General features: G+C 40.1%; 1 pseudogene; it reads left to right on the top strand.

Annotated features, from left to right (window-relative positions):
- Positions 1 to 104: 104 nt before the first annotated feature.
- On the top strand, positions 105 to 19,080 carry LOC112646567 (IST1 homolog; annotated as a pseudogene).
- Positions 19,081 to 19,422: the final 342 nt, after the last annotated feature.

Raw genomic sequence — 19,422 nt, 5'->3', positions numbered from 1 at the left:
TAGAAATAATTTGCAGATTTATCTTTCCCAAGAAATGTGTTGGTGCCTACCATTAGATTCCTTTTTTTTAAAGACCTTATTTACTTATTTTGACAGAAAGAGAGCGAGAGAGCACAAGCAGGGGGAGCAGAGGGAGAGGGTTCCCAGCTGAGCAAGGAGCAGATTCAGGGCTCCATCCCAGGACTCTGAGATCTTGACCTAGCAGAAGGCAGATACTTAACCAGCTGAGCCACCCAGGTGCCCCTAGATTATTTTTCAAAAGCTTTTCTAGATGTCCAAACATAGAAATGTGCAGTTTTCAAGCTTCTGCTTTACCTGCTTCTCTGAGCAATTCTCTGTCCTTATTTCCACACGCTTTTAATGTTATGTGCCCACTACAGATTCCAATGGGGATCTCCCTTTCAAATTCATTAATATTTTATTTGCAGGGAGGTCTTGGAATTTCTCCATAAGTGACTAATATATCCTTTGGGGGGAGGAATCTTGATCTGTTGTCTACTTCCTCAGACACTTGCCAAAAGCTCTCATTTTTATCAGAAACTTCCTGTAGAACTCTGAAAAGTTGCAGTCAGAAGACTGATGATTGGAATAAACCGAAGGAAACCTAACTCTGAATTGTAAGAGTCCTATCTGGGGAACTGGGCCACAGAGAAGGAAGTTCATTTAGGCCACTGCTGAGCAGCCAGGAATTCCTTACAGGGGCCTCGTAAATGAGTAAAGTAGATATGGAAAAACTAATGCCCCCATGACATTGATAACTCATTCTCTGTCAAACTGGCTCAGCAAGGTTAGTGGAGAGCTGCTGTGCCTTGTGGTGAAATCATCATGTTCACCTCTGCCTTCAAAGCTGATTGCCTTCGGGTCAACCTGCAACTTGTTGTCAATCGCCTAAAGCTCCTGGAAAAAAGAAAAAGTGAGTAAATACTCCAGACAGCACAGCAAGCTGCCTCTCATCACTGAGCACTACCCTCCCTCACCCCATAGATCTCCTAAGACATTACTTAGCAATTTTGGAATTCAAAGGAATGTGCCTGACTTGTGGAAATGATGATTATGGTGATCAAATCACTTGAAAGTTTGCAAAGATTGTTCTGTGTCTTGATTGTATCAATATCAGTATTTTGGTTTTGCAAGATATGACCCTTGCCAAAAACTAAGCAAGGGGTACTATGGATCTTTCTGATTTACCTCTTACAAACTGCACTTGAATCTACAATTATCTCAAAATAAAAAGTTTAATTTAAAAAGAAGTTTCCAAAGATTTAAAATGCAAAACAATGTCCAGATTACTGGACTGTTCTTCACCAAAGCAGAGAACTTTATCTAGTCAAGCTTTTTCAAATGTGCAGGAGCTATTAAGTTTGAGCTGCTGGGCAAATTTTTCTCAAGGACTTCCTTACCTTTTTTCAACCCCCCCCCCCAAAAAGAGAAGCTATTTCTTCTATCAGGTGACAGCTCAAGTAGTATTACACCCATGAGTGGGGGTAGTAACTGACAAATGTCTTTTCTTTAAATACAGCTTATTTTCTGTTGCCTCTTGCTTTTTCCTCATTTCAATGGGTTACATGAGCTGTTAACCTTTAATAAACTGAAAAATCGATGATCTCTGATTATGAGGAGGGTAAAATAAATACTGCATGTGCATGCAGTTTTCTGAGTGCTCCATAAATAGCAGTATTTACTATTGAATTACTATAATCTCTTGATAGAGAGGCAGCTGTTACTTAAACTTCCAAAACTGATTTTTGGGCATTCTTTAGAAAATAGGGGCTTAAAGAAGAAACCTTAGGCAAATAAAATTTAGGCAAACCCATTGGTACCCATCATTGTTACCATGAACAATGATGATGGCATTGATGGTGTAGATAGAACTTGTGATTTTTTTTTTTAAGAACTTGTGAACTTTAGTGGCAAAAAAAAAAAAAAAAAAACAACTTGTGAACTTTAAACTGCATGCCCATGCGTCCTTTTAGTTGTAACATAAACTATAACCCGGGCACAACATAAATGTTTGCTAATATTTGTAGCTATGTAACAACAGTCCAGTATTAATCTGAAACAAGCCCACTTCTACTATAATTTCTTTTCCCTATGATGTCTAGAGCAGAGAACATTTTCCTACTTTGGAGTTGTTAAGCAACCTTTTGAGAACTGAGTTTTGTGTTTATTTCAGATTCAAAAGTAGTCCCATGTCAAGATTTGCTTGCAATGACAGAGTAACTCTGTTCATGATTAGAAAGTGATCATAAAAAAAAATAAAAAAAGAAAGTGATCATAACTTGGTGAATAGACAGGTTACATATTGGAGGCTCAAGTTCTCCTGACTTGTGGAACACCTGTTTCCCGAGGCTCAGTCATCAGGTACATAACACAAGGTGCTAAGACTTATCTCAGTGGATTGGCCTGGGACAGGTTACATTTGTTACCTCCCCAGCATGACTCTATGTGTTCATTTTATTGGCATAATATGGTGAAAAAGCATAAGAACTTGCATCCTAAAGATTTGGCTTTGTTCTAATTCAGTTACTCCTAACTGCATGACCACGAGCAAGCCATTTAACCTCTCAGTACCTCAATTTTCTCAGCTATAAAATGCAAATAACAAATGCACCACACACAGTATTACAGGGATCAAATGGAACTGTATATATGAAAACAGTTTTTTATTTTTTATTTTATTTTTTTAAAATTTTATTTTTAAGTAATCTCTACCACCCAACGTGCGGCTCGAACTCACAACCCTGAGATCAAGAGTTGCATGATCCACCAACTGAACCAGCCAGACATCCCTGGGGACAGTTTTTTAAATGCAAAGGACTTCATGCGTTCTTCTTTTTTATTTTTTTAAATTTAATTTATTCATGAGAGACACAGAGAGAGAGAGGCAGAGACACAGGCAGAGGGAGAAGCAGGCTCCACGCAGGGAGCCCGATGTGGGACTTGATCCTGGGACTTCAGGATCATGGCCTGGGACAAAGGCAGGTGCTAAACCGCTGAGCCATCCAGGGATCCCCGTTCTTCTTTTTAAAATAATCTTTTTATTATGTGGATATGTGAGTGGCTCAGTCACTTAAGGATCTGACTTCAGCTAAGGTCAGGATCTTAGGGTTCTGGCATTGAGCCCCATTTAGGGCTCTGCACTTAGTAGTACACTCAGTGGGGAGTCTGGTTGTCCCTTTGCCCCATCCCTACTCGTGCTCTCTCTCCAATAAATAAATAAATAAATAAATAAATAAATAAATAAATAAAATTTAAAAATCTTTAAATAACTCTTTTGCTATAAAAATAATAAATGTTCACTACAGAACATTTTAGAAAAGCAGGATAAGCTGAAAGGATAAAACAAAGCATCCCCTTAAAGCAATAGTTCTTAGGCTTCAATAGGTGTTAGAATTGGAGGGCTTATTCAAACACAGATCACTGGGCTCACTTCCAGATTTTCTCATTCAGAATTTCTGAGGTGGGCCCCAAGAATATGCATTTCTAACAGGTTCCGAGGTGATGCTGGTGTTGCTGATCTGGGGATGACACTTTAAGAACCACTGACCTATTATATAATACTTTTTTAAAAAATATATGCACATATGGTTTACATTTTGTATTGTTTTTGTAAAAACAGTTTTACCTTATCACATAACCTGCCTTTTTTATTCAACGAACTCCGCTTCGTACATGCATTTTTCTATAAATGTGCTTTGTGCTGCAGCTGAGCAGTCCCAGAAAACAAGAAAAGAGATTGTTGACCATCTAGCAGCTGGGAAAGATGAACAAGCTCGGATCTGAGTGGAGCACATTATCTGAGAAGACTACCTCGTGGAGGACATGGAGATCCTAGAGCTGTCCTGTGACCTGCTGCTGGCTCGGTTTAGCTTGATCCAGGCCAAAGTAAGACCTATGGAACTTGCACCATTTCTCAGGCTAATAGGGGTGAGAAGGCATCCCTGCCCTCTAGTGAGGGAGAAGGTGGGCTTTAATTTGTTGGGACCGTGCCAAAGGACATTGCCTCTAATTTTTATAGGAAGAAGTAGACTGTTTCAGTCTAAAGAGCCATTTTTAGAACCATATGGTTGTTTTTTCCCCCCCTAAACTTGTAGAAAAGAGACAAAAAAGAATCCATAAATCACCAAATCTGGAACCAAGAATTTTGGTATATTTCTTTCAGTTTATATATGTATTTCTGTATTTTTCTATGTGTGTATAAACACATACATTGGCGCACATATAGTTATATATATTTATATGTACATATTCTAATATCAGTTAAACATTATTTGGCATTATATTTTGAACATTGTCCATAGACTATTTTTTAAAGATTTTGTTTATTTATTTGGGATGCCTGGGTGGCTCAGTGAGCATCTGCCTTCAGCTCAGGGCGTGATCCTGGGGTGCCAGGATCCAGTCCCACATTGGGCTCCCTGTAGGGAGCCTGCTTCTCCCTCTGCCTGTGTCTCTGCCTCTCCCTCTCTGTGTCTCTCATGAATAAATAAATAAGATCTTTAAAATATTTATTTGTATGAAAGATTTTACTCATTAATTTGAGAGAGAGAGAGAGAGAGCAGGAGTAGGGGGAAGAGGCAGAGGGAGAGGGAGAAGCAGCTTCCCCGCTGAACAGGGAGCTCCACAAGGGGCTGGATCCCAGGACCCCAGGATCATGACCTGAGTTGAAGGCATTTAACCCACTGAGCCACCCAAGTGCCCGGATGCGCTACCTTTGAAGCAGGGGTTGGGGCGAAAGAGAAGCATAAAACCCTGTGTCGCTTAACTTTGTGTTTTTCTTAGGAAACTGGATTCTGGTCTGGCCGATCTATATCTACACTAATCTGAGCAGCTCCTCACATCCATTCAGAGGTACCTGAGTTGAAAATAGTAAGTCTAATAAGTTTTCACTGCCTGTGGCACGACTATAGGTAAGGGTATCCCTAGTGCTATTTGTTTGGAATTGTGGGATTAGTTAGAGGAATCCTTTCTTCTCTCTCTCTCTTTTTTTTAAGGATTTTATTTATTTGTTCATGAGAGACAAAGAGAGAGAGAGAGAGAGAGAGAGAGAGAGGCAGAGACACAGGCAGAGGGAGAAGCAGGGCTTCCTGCAGGGAGCCTGATGTGGGATTCGATCCCAGAACCCCAGGATCACGATCTGAGCCAAAGACCAACATTCAACCACTGAGCTACCCAGGTGCCCTCCTTCTCTTAAAGGACAACCATAAAGGTATTTTCTTCTGTTTAACGTAATTTTTAAAAAAGACTTTATCCATTTATTCATGACAGAGAGAGAGAGAGAGAGAGAGAGAGGGAGAGAGAGAGAGAGGCAGAGACACAGGCAGAGGGAGAAGCAGGCTCCATGCAGGGAGCCTGACATGGGACTTGATCCCAGGTCTCCAGGATCAGGCCCCAGGCCAAAGGCAGCACTAAACTGCCGAGCCACCTGAGCTGCCCTTCTCTTCAACTTTAAGTGAAAAAATATTTTTCTTTTAATGGCAATGGTAGAAAAAAATAAATAAACCTTACCTAAAAACAAAAACAAAATCTGAAACTGGATTTCTTTTGTGTAGAGACAGAAATCATAATTTATGAGGTGTTTAGAATTAGAGTTTTTAAGTTTATCACATTTATCAGATATTTAAAAGCAAAGCAAAGCACTTGTTTTGTTGCTATTGCTGTTGTTTTGATGCTAAAAGAATGTACTTCCAGTGAGGTAAGATGAAAGTGATTTTTGCTCTTTTGGTGGCTCTTCATCTCCAGCACATTTGCCATACATAACTTCATGAATTTCACCTTTCTTTCTTTCTTGGTGATGGTCTGCTCCAGTATCTAAGCAGGTGTGTGTAAAGTATAGCCAAGAATATGGCCAACTGTGTTGAACAAATTAGATTGGAACCATCAGTTCTCAGGTAGTACCATTCCAGAGACATATATTTTTCTAAGCCAGTAAGTCCAGGAAAAGCAAATATGAACAAACTTATGGCACATAATTTTGGCAGACTGAAAGATATTTAGAAATAAGTTTCGCATTGGAGGTAGAGCAACTTGGATAAAGATTTTGGACTAGGGGACTCAGATACTTATCAAAAAGCTAGTCTCAAGCAAGCTGAGATGGTTTCTTTATGAAGAAAGCATCCATTTTCCCAAATGTAACTGGCCTGTTAATATGAAGGAAGTTAATATACTTGGAAGCTTCAACTTTGGAACATTTTACATCGTGACCACACGCATAGAATTCAGGACTGACGTTCAGCTGAGACACAGATATCTAGCTACAGTGTTGTTTCATGCTTGTGGACATTCTCAGCCTTCAAGGTATCAATTCTGGTTGGATGGTGCCTTACTGTACTGGTGGTTAAGTATGTTGAATACCACCTCTGACTTAATTCAAATACTTACAAAATTAGACTTCTCAATTCAAAATATTTTTTCTTATGCTTATTTTCTTCCCCTTATTTTACTTGGCTTGAGGTTCTTTCTTCCCAGGATAGGGCTGACTTATATATAAACTAAACTCTTTTTGCTTCAGAGTTTGTAGAGATGTGTGTGACCAAATCTGTTATGTTCTTTATCTTGCAGCTAATGTGTAAAAATTTTTTAAAGGTTTTATTTATTTATTCATGAGAGACACACAGAAAGAGGCAGAGACACAGGCAGAGGGAGAAGCAGGCTCCCCACAGGGAGCATGATGTGGGACTCGATCCCAGGACCCCAGGATCATGTCCTGAGCCAAAGGCAGACACTCAACAACTGAGCCACCCTAGTGCCCCAGCTACTGTATAAGTTAAATGTGAACACTCTACCCCAGGTGCTAGTAGAAAAATACCTGATAGAAATTCCTAAGAACTATAATGTGCCATATAAACCCGAGGCAACCACTATGGTGAGTACTTTCAAGAAGGAAGACTTGACTTTAAAGCTGAGAATTTTTTGTGCACCAAGATATTTTTTTCTCTGCTTAGGAATGTGGCTTCCAGAGTAGCTCTGGCAGGATTGTAAAGCAGGTGACATTTGCACCTTTTCTTCACCTACATACTTTTCCTAACAGAGCTTGACTTCTGCTGTCACATGACCCTTCTAAGCTGGTAACAACAACGTAGAAAACAAAGATGAAGATATCTGAAGTGTTATGTATTTAGAAGTGTGTAAAAAAAACACACACATACACGAAGAAGTGTATAAACATTTTTAGTTCTTAAGACCTCAATTTTATCCCAGGGATAATTTGCATTTTAATAAAGAGCTCTTGGAATAAAAGCTGCAAGATCCTAGGGTGTAAGGCACTTTCTCTTTTGGTGTTGGTTGAGAGTATGGGTTCAGTAGTGAGATGGCCCATATTCAGATCATAGATTCACCATTTGTTAACCGTGAGACCTTAGGCAAGTGAATTACCCCTTCAAAGACTCAGTCCTCTGAACTTTAATAAAGGGGATAATAATAGTTAATAATTATTACCAAGACTCATAAGTTTATTGAGATGATTAAGTGAGCTAATATGAAAAAAATAAATGAGTTTATATGAATAAGGAAGTTAAATGCAATACGTGGCACGTAGCCAATGTAATAAAGTTTTGCTTTCATCGTCATCACTGAGAATGATTTAAACTTCCAAAAGGTGGTCATGGAGTGTTTCGGGGCAAGAAAGATATGCCCCTAATACCTTCGAACTGCTGAAGTGGCATGTACCATGTTGGATTATGGTTAAGGGGCACACTTTTCTGATGCTTTGCTCCTTGGTGGTTATCTGATCGGGACTCTTTTACTTTCTCTCTTTTTGCTCTCTCGCTTCCAAAGAGTTCTATGGTTTGTTTGAAAGAGGACACTTTATAAAACTTTAGACAACACAGAAAGGGACTTTGAAGAAGTAAAAGCCACATGAAATGCCATGAGAGATGTACCCAAGAGGTCAATCTCTAGACTTGTTCTCTTTCTTCTCTCTTCTTTAGGTGATTTCATCCTACCTCATGGTTTACAATCCCATCTTTAGGGTGAGGGCTTCCACATGTATATTACTAGCTAAGACCTCTAGCTTGATATGAACTCCAAGCTAAGATAGCCACTCACCTTCTTGACATCTTTACCTGGATGTTTCAGAGACATCTCAAACTTAACATGTCCAAAGGTTCTCTCACCCCTTCAAGGACCTACTCTATAGTTCATGGCAATTTCATGCTAGGGCAAAATCTTTATATTTTCCTTGACTCTACCCCTTCTCCCTACCCATAGCCACTGACCAATCTTCAGCAAATCTGTAAAGTAACCAGTCTACCTTCTAAATCTATCCAGAATCCTACTACTTCTCACCACTTCCACTCACAGCACATCTATCTAATCTACAATAATCTCTTGCCTGGATGACTGCAATAGCCTCTTAACTGGTTTTCCTGCCTCTGCTCCTCTTCCTATTAACTGAGGTTCAATATAGTAGAGACCTGGTTAGTACCTAAGTCAGATCATGTCACTCTTATGCATTTAAAGCCTTTCCTTTGGCTTTAAGATATTTATTATTTATTTATTTATTTTAATTATTTTATTTAAGAATGAGAGCATGAGTTGGGAGGGAGAGGCAGAGGGAGAAGGAGAAGCAGACTCTTGGCTGAGCCAGATTTGGGGTGGGGCTCAATCCCAGGACCCTGAGATGCTGCCCTGAGCTGAAGTCAGATGCTTAACTGACTGAGTCACCCAGGTGCCACTGTCAATTGGCTTTTTATTTCACTTAGAATGACAGGCAGCAACTTTGTTCTCATCAAGGAGGCTGCCCACATGCACTCTCACCTCTTCTCACTGACCTCTTTCTTTCTACTCTCCCTCTTATTTACTCTGCCTCAGCCACACCGGCCTCCTTGTGCTTCTTCAAACACGCATGCTGGTTCCCACCTCAGGACCTTTGTACTTTCAGTACTCTGTGTTCTCTGGCTAATCGGCCCCATCTCTCCCTCACTTCCTTCAGGTCTGTACTTACATGTTCTCTTCTCTGGAAGTCACTTCCTAGCTACCTTCTCTGAAATGTCACCTCTTCCCTCTTCTCTGCTTTATGTTTTTTCTCTATTGCTTTTATCTCTGACGTACTGTACAGTTCACTTAGTGATCTTGTTTATTATCTGTTTCTTCCACGGGGATATCAGTTGTATGTGGACAGAAACTCTTGTCTGTTTTGTTCACTGTAGCATCCTTAGCACTGTACTGACTTTACAGTAAGTGGCCAATAGATTCTGTCAAGCAAATTAATAAATCCGGAGTTTACCACCGCTAAAGTTTGATAAACTCTCTCGTAGACCTATCTATACATATTTATGTGTAGCTCTTAATCATTGATGTACCACAGGGTCTGATCTCATAGGCACTCAAAATATAGTTATTGGAAGAGAGAGAAAGAAGAAGCTTGTGGGGGACACCTGGGTGCTCAGCGGTTGAGTGTCTGCCTTCGGCTCAGGGCATGATCCCGGAGTCTGGGAATCAGGTCCCACGTCGGGCTCCCTGCGTGGAGCCTGCTTCTCCCTCTGCCTGTGTCTCTGCCTCTCTCTGTGTCTCTCATGAATAAATAAAATCTTAAAAAGAAAAAAAGAAGCTTGTGGGCCAGAAGCTTGAAGGTTGCTTTAACTGTCATTGACTTACACTGGAGTCTAAGCTTCATGAAGGCAGGAATCACGTCTCTTTGCTCATGGGAGCGCCTGGGTGGCTAGGTTGGTTGGGTGTCTCCCTTTGACACAGGGCATGATCTCAGGGTCCTGGGATTGAGCTCTACCTCCAGGGGGCTCCCTGCTCGTTGGGGAGTCTGCTCCTCCCCCTAGTCTGTGCTCTCTCATGTACTCGCTCTCTCTCTCTCAAATGAATAAACAAAAAACTTTAAAAATTAATTAATTAATTAACTAACAGACATGTGTTATACCCTTCAAAAAAAAGAATTTTTGCATGTAGTGGGTATGCAATAAGCAAATGTGTGATAAAATGAGAATGTAATATGATTCTTACCCTCTTGCCTCAGGCTGAAGCACCAACAGACCTGGTCAGTATTGAATTTACTGAGGATATCAAGAAAGGTGCTCTTGGAGAACAGGTGGAACTGGTTTGATCCACTTCGGGCATCACCAGTCTCTGTACCGGGGCCCTTTCCTATGAGATCCCTAGCACCTTGTTTCTCATGCCTTCCTACTGAAAGAAAGGTCAGTACAGAAAGAGAAACTGAATCTGGAATGATACTACAGGTAGTGGTAGTGTATATTTCTGTGAGCTTTTTGAACAGTACAGTAATCTCTGTGAAGTTTTGTAAACCTGGGGGGCATATTTACAGTCATTTAACTGACATTTGATGTGTTTTTATGCTGAACTCATGAGAAATGGGCCTATAGTCTTTTATCAACCTCCTGACAATACCGCAATATGGACAGCAAGGAACATTTTTATGAGCTGGACAAATCTGAAAGCCTTTAACATACAGTGACTTAGACTTATGTTTCAATATTAATTTATTTGTAGTGAAAACACTTTACTCTCTTGTTGAAAATAATATAAAAATCTCAATAGTTTGTATACATAAATCTGGAGAAGTCAAATAAATAAAAGTTAAAGAGCCATAGACATTAATTTTCTTTATTCTCTATTCCTTCTCTATGAAGTAAAGAGAAATTGTTTTATTCTTTTTACCTTGGTAGGCATTTCTGGGCCATGAAACTCTTTTTTTTAAGATTTTCTATTTTAGGGGTGCCTGGGTGGCTCAGTTGGTTAAGCATCTGCGTTCAGCTCAGGTCATGATTCCAGGGTCCTGGGATCAAGCCCCACATTGGGCTACCTGTTCAGGGGGGCATCTGTTTCTCTTCTCTCCCTCTGCCCCTCCCCAGTGTTCATTCTCTCCCTCAAATAAATTAAAATCTTTTAAAAAAAGATTTTATATTTCAACATAATTTAACCCTGATTTTCCTTGTTGAAATTATTTGAACCACACGTTGTGTATTGCTCAGCTTCCAGTCTTGGAATGCAAGTCCTCTGATTTAAAATAAAAAAGAGTGATAATCTCTAGCTCCATCCATGTCACTGCAAATGGCAAGATTTCATTCCTTTTATGACTGAATAATATTCCAGTGTGTGTGTGTGTTTATATATATATATATATAAAATCTTCTTTATCCATTCATCAGTTGATGGACACTGGGGCTGCTTCTATATCTTGGTGTTGTAAATAATGCTGCTATAAGTCATTCAGAGAAAGACAAATACCATGTGACTTCACTCATATGTGGAATTTATGAAAAAAAATTAGCAGAAGGAAAAAAGAAGAGAGAGACAAACCAAAAAACACTCCTTTTTTTAAAGAGATGTATTTATTTATTTATTTATTTATTTATTTGAGAGAGAGTGAGGGCACAAGCAGGAGGAGAGGCAGAGGGAGGATCAGACTCCCCACAAAGCAGACAGCTCCACGCAGGGGTTTGATCCCAGGTCTCAGCGATTACAGCCTAAGCTGAAGGTAGATAGATGCTCAACTGACTGAGCCTCCCAGGCACCCCAAGAAATGGACTTTTAAAAAATATTTTATTTATTTATTCATGAGAGACACAGAGAAAGAGGCAGAGACATAGGCAGAGGGAGAAGCAGGCTCCATGTAGGGAGCCCGATGTGGGACTCTATCCTGGGACTCCAGGATCACGCCTTGAGCTGAAGGCAGATGCTCAACTGCTGAGCCACACAGATGTCCCAAGAAACAGACTTTTAACAATAGAGAACAAACTGTTGGTTATCAGAGGGAAGATAAGGGGGATGGGTGAAATAAGTGATGAGGATTAAGGAGTGCACTTGTGATGAGCCCTGGGTGATGTATGGAAGTGTTGAATCACTACATTGTATACCTGAAACTAATATAACACTGTATAAAATTAACTGGAATTAAAACAAAAAATGGGACTCCTGGGTGGCTCAGCGGTTGAGCATCTGTCTTTGGCCCAGGGTATGGTCCTGGAGTCCTGGGATTGAGTTCCACATAGGGCTCCCTGCACGGAGCCTGCTTCTCTCTCTGCCTATGTCTCTGCATCTCCTTCTCTCTCTCTGTGTCTCTCATGAATAAATAAATAAAATCTTTAAAAAAAACTTTAAAAATGAGAAAGAAAACTTAATTATGGAAAATTTAAAAATATAGAAAATTAGAATAATACAATGAACTTCCATATACCCGTCAGTTTTAACAGTTGTCAACATTCTGCTTCTTTTATTTCTTTTCTCTTTCTCTCTTCCTGACACTTGTTTTGGTAGAGAAGAAGGAATTTAATTTTTTTTAAATTTTTATTTATTTATGATAGTCACAGAGAGAGAGAGAGGCGCAGAGACACAGGCAGAGGGAGAAGCAGGCTCCATGCACCGGGAGCCCGATGTGGGATTCGATCCCGGGTCTCCAGGATCACGCCCTGGGCCAAAGGCAAGCGCCAAACCGCTGCGCCACCCAGGGATCCCGAGAAGAAGGAATTTAAAGCAAATTTCAGACATATAATTTCACCTGTAAATACTTCAGTGTATATTTCTAACACATACCTTTTGTTTTTATAATATAAAACAATGCCATTATGATGCCCAATACAATGAAAAATAGTTCCTTAGTATTATATAATACTTGATCCACATTATATTTTGCTGATTGTCTCAAAAATGCATTTTTTACAGTTATTTTGTTGAAATCAAGATCCAAAAAGATCTACACATTTTATTTGGTTGATATATTTTTTCATCTTTTCATCCTAACACTTTCTTCTTCCTGGCTTGTCCTTTTCTCCTTGCCATTTATTTGATGGAGAAAAAGCCTAGTGACTTTATTAAACTGAATCATCTTTCACAAGTAGCATCTCCAAGCTTAAAGATAAAAGATTTCCCAATTCTTGTAGGAGACCACAGGTGACATAAGAAGCAAAACTCATAGCCACTCCTAAAGCTAATTTCCAGAAGGCATAAAAAGAAAAAATCACCTTCAGAAGAATGAAGCTTGACTGTGATAAAGTTATTTTTATGAAATATTTATTGAAAACTTACTATGAAAAAATATGTTTGGAACTCCAACCATATCCCAGTGATCTTTTTTTCTTTCAGAGTAACTCCTATAAGAAGAACGATTTAGGGATCCCTGGGTGGCGCAGCGGTTTAGCGCCTGCCTTTGGCCCGGGGCGTGATCCTGGAGACCCAGGATCGAATCCCACGTCGGGCTCCTGGTGCATGGAGCCTGCTTCTCCCTCTGCCTATGTCTCTGCTTCTCTCTCTCTCTGTGTGACTATCATAAATAAATAAAAAAATTAAAAAAAAAAAAAAGAAGAACGATTTGCTTCCTTCACTGGTTCCTAGAAAGTATGGGGAATTCTCGTAGAAACTGGAATTGCTTAGTATTTGTTGAAGTTTTCCAGTTGTTATAAGACAATTCTTCAGGGTGCCTGGGTGGCTCAGAGAGTTAAGGGTTTGACCCTTGGTCCCAGCTCAGGTCTTGATCTCAGAGTTGTAAGTGTAAGCCCCATTTGAAACTCACTTGAAACTATGGAGGAAAAGACTGTTCCTCCATAGGTGAGAGAAGGTTATTACTGATTCACTAGAAGTACAGTGGGTTCCTTTATAATAGCTAACAGTTTTCAAACTGGATGTGGATCTCAGAGAGATCTTTAGCACAAAGAAGTTTTAAAACCACTACCACACTGGATCATAACGGCACATAGTTTGAAAAAGTGTGCCTTTTTAAAGAGTCCAGATTGTCCTTGAAGTAAGGGCCAAAAAGATTTTACCACTACCACCATTTGCATGATAGAAGAGTTATGTCGTTCGCCAGCCAGATTATATGCTGCACTCTCAAAAGTCATAATAGCCTACTGTCTTTGAGGCTGGGATTTCTTTCTGGAAGACTGTATTATTGTGACTTTTAATTATATGTATTGAAATGAACAGGTCCAGGGACGCCTGGGTGGCTCAGCAGTTGAGCGTCTTCCTTTGGCTCAAGGCATGATCCCGGAATTCGGGATCGAGTCCTGCATCGGGCTCCTTGCAGGAAACCTGCTTCTCCCTCTGCCTGTGTCTCTGCCTCTCTCTTTCTCTGTGTCTCTCATGAATAAAGAAATAAAATCTTTAAAAACAAAATGAAATGAACAGGTCCAAGACTCAACCCCCCAACTTTTCCAAAGCCAGAATCAAGATCCAAGATTGGTTTTGATAACTTTATGCTACCTGATTTGCCCAATATAAACCCTTAAGTGAGCCTATCCATTGACCCTTATGGTTCTGAGGAAGTCAATTTTGAAGATTTTAACCGGAGACTTGAAATGCTGAAGAAAACCACATAATTCCTTGGTCTTGGATTGGGCAATTAATTGGGAATCAGAGCTATTCAGCACAAATTTTAATATGGCTACACATGTGTGGGTCTGAAGTTTTCTCATTTACAATCCCTCCCATCTCTTAAAGTCTATGGTTCTCTGTCCGTAATAATGTGTGTGTGTGTCTGTTTGTACATACACATAAAATTATTCCTGTCTTTTAAAATTTATAAATCTTAGGGGCGCCTGGTTGACTCAGTTGGTTAAACATCTGCCTTCAGTTCAGGTCATGATCCCAGGGTCCTAGGATCCAGCCCAACATGGGCCTCCCTGCTCAGCAGAGAGCCTGCTTCTCCCTTTCCCTCTGCCCCTCCCCCTCCCCCACCTCATACTCTCTCCCTCACTCTCTCTTTCAAATAAATAAAGTCTTTAAACATTTTTTAAATATTAGATGAAGATTCCTGACCTAAAAATTTTTATTAATTATAGTCAATAAATTGTTTTCTCCTGGGTCCTTATTTCTTTCATAAGTATCACTTTTCTCAGGGAGGCAGAATGGTGTGTATTTAAACCCTACCCACTTATTAACTGTAAGATTTTTGGTAAATGGTACCTCCTGTTGGATGTGAATAAGAGAGCAAGGAAACTAGAGAAATATGTATCTTTTTAAAAATGAGTATTTTGGGGGTGCCTGGGTGGCCCAGTTGGTTAAGCGTCCGGCTCTTGGTTTTGGCCCAGGTCATGATCTCAGGGTCGTGCGATTGAGTACAGAGCCCAACACTGAGTCTACTTGTCCCTCTCACTCTGCTCCTCTACCCACCTCTAGAATAAATAAATAAATAAATAAATAAATAAATAAATAAATAAATAAATAAAATATTTTTTAAAATGAGTATTTTAGGGATGCCTGAGTGGCTCAGCAGTTGGATGCCTGCCTTTGGCCCAGGGCATGATCCTGGATTCATGGGTTCGAGTCCCACATTAGGCTCCTTGCATGGAGCCTGCATCTTCCTCTGCCTGTGTCTCTGCCTCTCTCTGTGTCTCTCATGAACAAATAAATGAAATCTTTACAAAAAATAAATAAACAAAAATGAATATTTTAAAGAAAGAATGAGTAAGCACAGAGTGAATGAGAGGTGTTGTTAGGAAATCCTTGAATCTGGTATGTCTGGGCTCTGCCACTTACTAGCTGTGAGCCTCTTTTTTCTTACCTGTAAAATGGAGACAATAATGAGAATGAAAAGAAATAATGTATGTAAAGCTCTTTAGCACTTAGTATGTACTCAATAGATATTAGTTTCCTTTTCAGTTTCTATTTGCTAAGTTCTAGTGGGCTAAATATTAGTGACTCTATGAGATTGGATAAAGGAGAGGCTGAGAAAACTAGATGGTCAGATTAATTATTTTGTTTCTTGTACAGCTGCTTTTGTTTTTAGCAGGCTGTATGCCCAATGCAGGGCTCCAGCTCACTCCCGAGCTGAGATCAAAAGTTTGATGCTTAACCAACTGAACCACAGGCACCCTTGTTTTTCTTTCTTTCTTCTTTCTTTCTTCTTTCTTTCTTTCTTTCTTTCTTTCTTTCTTTCTTTCTTTCTTTCTTTCTTTCTTTCTTCCTTTCTTTCTTTCTCTTTCTTTTTTAAGATTTTATTTATTCATGAGAGACACACAGAGAGAGAGGCAGAGACATAGCAGAGGGGGAAGTAGGCTCCTCAAAGGGAGCCCAATGTGAGACTTGATCCCAGGACCCAAGATCATGACCTGAGGCAGATATTGAACCACTGAGCTACCCAGGCGTCCTTATTTTTTTTTTTTAAGATTTTATTTATTTATTCATAGAGACACAGAGAGGGAGGCAGAGACAGGCAGAGGGAGAAGCAGGCACCATACAGAGAAGAGAGCCTGACGTGGGACTCGATCCCAGGCCTCCAGGATCACGCCCTGGGCTGCAGGCGGCACTAAACTGCTGCGCCACCGGGGCTACCCTTTATTTTTCTTTTTAATAGCCTTTATGTTGTAGAGCAGTTTTAGGTTCTCAGCAAAATGCCAAATTAATTTTTAAAAAGATTTTATTTATTTTTTTGAGAGAAAGAGAGCATGAGTGAGATGGGGGAGGGGTGAAGGAGTGGGAAGGGGAGAGGGACAAGCAGCTTTCCCGCTGAGCTTGGAGCCCACTGCAGGGCTCCATCCTGAGACACTGAGATCATGACCTGGTCAGCTGGCTGACCCAGGTGCCCCTAAATTAATTTTTATTTTATTTTATTAAAGATTTATTTATTCATTTGAGAGAGAGAGGGAGAGAGCATGAGCAGGGGGCAGCTTATTAAAGATTTATTTATTCATTTGAGAGAGAGGGGGAGAGCATGAACAGGGAGCAGGGGCAGAAGAAAAGGGAGAAACAGATTTCCTTCTGAGCATGGACCTGGACATGGGGCTCAATCCCATGACCCATGAGATCGTGATCTGAGCTGAAACCAAATCAGACACTCAACCAACTGAGCTACCCAGGTGCCCCCAAATTAATTTTTAAGTGCAGTTATTGGTTATGCAAAATCTTTATTTCAATATCCTATTTTATGTGTCTAGGAGAGTTTGCATTGCCCCTTTTATAGGTGACAAAGTGATACTTGTAAACCAACTTCTCTCTTTAAAAAAATCAGTTTGATCTTGAATGTTTCATTGTAGGATTTTCTCCTCCTCATAAAAAGCACGTTCATTCAAGGACTATGGAGTCTGAGGAAGGATTTTCCAAATCCAAGGCCAGGGACCCACTTGCACAGCAAGCTGGCTGCCTTGCCTATGGGGTATAGCGCCTCACTCTGGCACCTCTTTGGATGATCACTCCTAGATCATCCTCTGGAATATATAAGCAGTTTGGTTGAGGATTTTGGGGTGTTTCCTCAACTGGGTACCAGGACATTGCTGCGTCAATTACTGTGTATGTCTCAACACTTCTTGGATTTCACAGGCTTATTTTGTTTTGTTTTGCTTTATTTTATTATTTTATTTTATTTTATTTAAAGTAGGCTCCATGCCCAGTGTGGAGCCCAACCCAAGGGCTCGAATCCATGACCACAGGATCAAACCCATGAACATGATATCAAGACCTGAGCTGAGGGATCCCTGGGTGGCTCAGCAGTTTAGCGCCTGCCTTCTACCCAGAGCGTGATCCTGGAGACCCAGGATTGAGTCCCACATCAGGCTCCCAGCATGGAGCCTGCTTCTCCCTCTGCCTCTCTCTCCCTCCGTGTGTCTCTCATGAATAAATAAATAAAAATCTTATAAATAAAATGTTTTTTGAAAAAAAGAAGAGCTGAGATCAAGAGTCAGACACTTATGAAAAAAAAAAAGTCAGATGCTCAACCAGCTAAACCACCCAGGTGCCCCTTCCCAGGCTAATTTTAAAGCCAACTGTAGATCTGCCTGATTTTAGAGGAGTAAATATGGGGCTACGCACTTAAAGAACAACAAAACCAATTTGCCACAGAATTTTCTAGGCAAATCATGGTGCCCATATTAAGAAACTAAAATTACTTGAATAGGAAATGAGTCAGAGCCCTGCTGTGTTTCTGGACGGTGCGTCCCTCTCTGGTGGCCACGGTTTTGTCTTTCCTAAACTAGAGAATGGCACTATTTCCTCAAGTTGGGGTTTGAATTGGTTGCAATCTCACATATCTGGTGAGAGTTTCACTCCAAAAGTGCCAACATAATACAGAATCATTTACACCAAATATAAGTACTCCACGAAAAAGAAAATATTGTGACATGAAACTTCTTGAATGGTCCTCTGGACTGCCTCTTTTAAGAAATGTCTAAAGCAAAGAAGGAGCTTGGGTGAACCTTGTATCCTGTGGGCTTTGGTCTTTACTTTGAAGGAGTATGTATATACTACATTTCCTAATGGTCTTGGTAGGAGGTCAAAGACCATATGGAGTTGGCTATTAGAGTTTCAATTTTTACATTATTTCTACCTCTTTTGTCACAACTGAAAGATTAATTCCTAAACCTTTTTCTCAAGGCGGGATAAATTGTGAGTAGGGAACCATGCTTAAAAGAATTGTAAAAATGCTTTTTTGTGAAAACATTACATAAACAACAGAGGGACTAATTTCTCTCTGACTTTCAGGTTTATTTATAGATTCGGGTGACTCAAAGGAGTGGAGCTGCCTCTTTGACTCACGTCACTGTCACTGTATTTCCTACAGGGTTGTATCTCCTTCGCTCTCCTTTCTCGGCTGAGGTCTCTGGCACGTGGAGAAGCAGAAAAAGTTCCTCATGAAAGATGCTCACCACATTTCTGCAGGGAGAGCTTTCCCTATGTGCTGTAAAATCGTATGGTTTCAGCTGCTGATACTGAGTCATTTGAGAACCCCACTACATCTAAGCCCAAAAAAGAAGGTCCCCTTCTGGTACCACAGATGTCTTTAAAAAAGACCTCTTTCACTGTTTTGGTGCCCAATGACCTCATTTTTCTGCTTCTTTTAGGACTAGGATTTATCTGCCGAATGATAATATCATGATATTTTTGTGTTTGAGGATTTTTTAAAATCTAGTTTTCCTTAGTGAGGTTAAGAGAGGTATGACAGTCTCTTTTGAAAAGTCTATTACAGATTCTGTGCACCTAGGACAATGTGGTATAGTGAAAAGTCTCGGGCAGTACATTTATTAAATGATTATAGGCTATGAGATATACAGTTACCACTCACTTTTCAAAAGTTCACATTAGACCACTTCACTTTTATGAATGACCTATGTTAGTACCTGTTTTCGATAACCAAAGGAGATCTGAAGATTTTCACTTCTACCAAAAAAAAAAAAAAAAAAGTGAAAAGTGAAAATGGCATTCAGTGTTTTTCAGTTAGCTTTTACAGAAGCAGCATGCACACCGAACAGTGAGAGTGGCCCTGCCAAGTTCCCTGAGAACTATGCTAAAATTTAGATAATATTTATCCTAGAGAAAGCTCATATTTATTGAGGCCTTACTATATGCCTGCCACTGTTCTTAGTACTTTAAGTGTATTGGCTCATTTGATAATGACACCAGCTTTAAGATGCCAATGTCACTACTATTATTGACTTCACTTTATAGATGGGTACAATGGGGTTCAGAAATCCTCAGATACGTTAGGTAACTTGCTGCAAGTCACACAATAAAGAGAGGAAGAGCAGCATT

This window comes from Canis lupus, chromosome 5 (assembly GCF_003254725.2).
Source record: "Canis lupus dingo isolate Sandy chromosome 5, ASM325472v2, whole genome shotgun sequence".
Taxonomy (NCBI): domain Eukaryota; kingdom Metazoa; phylum Chordata; class Mammalia; order Carnivora; family Canidae; genus Canis; species Canis lupus.
Note: the sequence above shows the minus strand (reverse complement) of the source record. Positions and strands in the feature narration are given on the sequence as shown.